The sequence below is a fragment of the Limulus polyphemus genome, unplaced genomic scaffold, assembly GCF_000517525.1.
Source record: "Limulus polyphemus unplaced genomic scaffold, Limulus_polyphemus-2.1.2 Scaffold294, whole genome shotgun sequence".
NCBI classification, from domain to species: Eukaryota; Metazoa; Arthropoda; class Merostomata; order Xiphosura; family Limulidae; genus Limulus; species Limulus polyphemus.
In genome coordinates, this window is record NW_013665904.1 from 81,358 (window position 1) to 82,731 (window position 1,374).

The 1,374-nt window shown below is 33.1% G+C and overlaps 1 protein-coding gene across 2 annotated transcripts in view; it reads left to right on the forward strand.

The window, feature by feature from the left end:
• The first annotated feature begins 616 nt into the window (after nucleotides 1–616).
• The window catches only part of LOC106457127 (serine/threonine-protein kinase RIO3-like), a 30,342-nt gene continuing 29,584 nt past the window's right edge, over nucleotides 617–1,374 (forward strand). The window contains exon 1 of one of the 2 annotated variants that reach the window (XM_013916512.2): nucleotides 617–726. The gene's annotated coding sequence lies outside the window, so the exon portion shown is untranslated. Of the gene's footprint in view, nucleotides 727–827; nucleotides 980–1,374 lie in introns of those variants that run through there. The other variant, XM_013916513.2, reaches the window with a different exon arrangement.

Below are 1,374 nucleotides of genomic sequence, written 5' to 3' on the forward strand. Positions count from 1 at the left end.
CTTCTCGTTCTTCTTGTTTCTTTTCTTTTTCCCCTAACAACTGCTGTAATTTCTCTTCTCGTTCTTCTTGTTTCTTTTCTTTTTCCTCTAACAACTGTTGTATATTCTCTTCTCGTTCTTCTTGTTTCTTTTCTTTTTCCTCTAACAACTGTTGTAATTTCTCTTCTCGTTCTTCTTGTTTCTTTTGCTGTTCTTGTATTGCTGACATTAAGTCTGCTAGGCTGTAGTTTGATTTGCCGCTTCTCGTTTCCATTTTTTTTTTTATCCCACTTCTGACACCAATTTGTTACGTCTCCGTTCGTTAGTTAATTTTCCGTAACTTGTTCCAACGAAACATTAGCGACACAAGTCCTTTCTTAAATAAAACTGGTTTATTCTTACGGAATACAACTTTACGATACACTTAATTTCAACAGTCGCTCTATAACAATACTATAATTCACGTCTCACGAGGCCAACAATATTTTGTCACATACATTCAATTACTCATTACACTGTTCCCCCGTCACGTTGTGACCATCTTATATATACCAGTCTACCCCCAATCTAGTTATCTCCCGAAGGTTCAAGAAAGAAGTGGCGTGATACTAGTCACGTGACCTCACTGACGCAACAATACATTACATGTATGTTTTACCTTTTTTTTAAAAAAGAGCATTTTAACATCGTGAAGGGAATTGCAACGAGTCAACTACATATTGTGCAATATTGGGTTTGACAGGAAAGGTTCGTTGATAATGATACGTTATAATTAATTTATTTTCAAAATATTTTTAAATTAGAGAAGATTTGTAAATATATAGTACGAATAATAATAATAATAATAATTCAAGCCACTTGCCGAGAATTCTACCCATTTCCTTATCGAAACTTCCCAAACGCTCTTGCATAAAAATAACAATCAAGTGGCATTTACAATCATAAAACCATATCCTCTTCAAATTAAAAAGGAAAGAATTAAAATCCAAAGTAAACCAGGGTAAGTAGGACCCTTAAATGAAATAGAAAACAATCTCCCATTATGCACACGATGCACTCAGTCATGATTATATTTTTAAGTTGAGTTATACTTATACTATTAGAATTATACTTTATAGGCCTACTCCACATAATATTTAGGCCTATATAGCAGTACTATTCCTGGTAGTGGTAGTAAGTTGAAGCAACGCTGCTTGTTTTGACCCAAATTCCTCGACTGTGTAGTTTTTTTGTAATTTCGTGTTGAACAATATGTGTAATACCTAAGTAAAATGAGAAATTTAGCTTTTTTAACTTGAGCTGTGAAACTTCATTTAATTATTATCATTATTCATAGTTATACACAGCGTGGTCACAAGTAAATAGACACCACCTTTTCAGAAAAAATGAAATGTT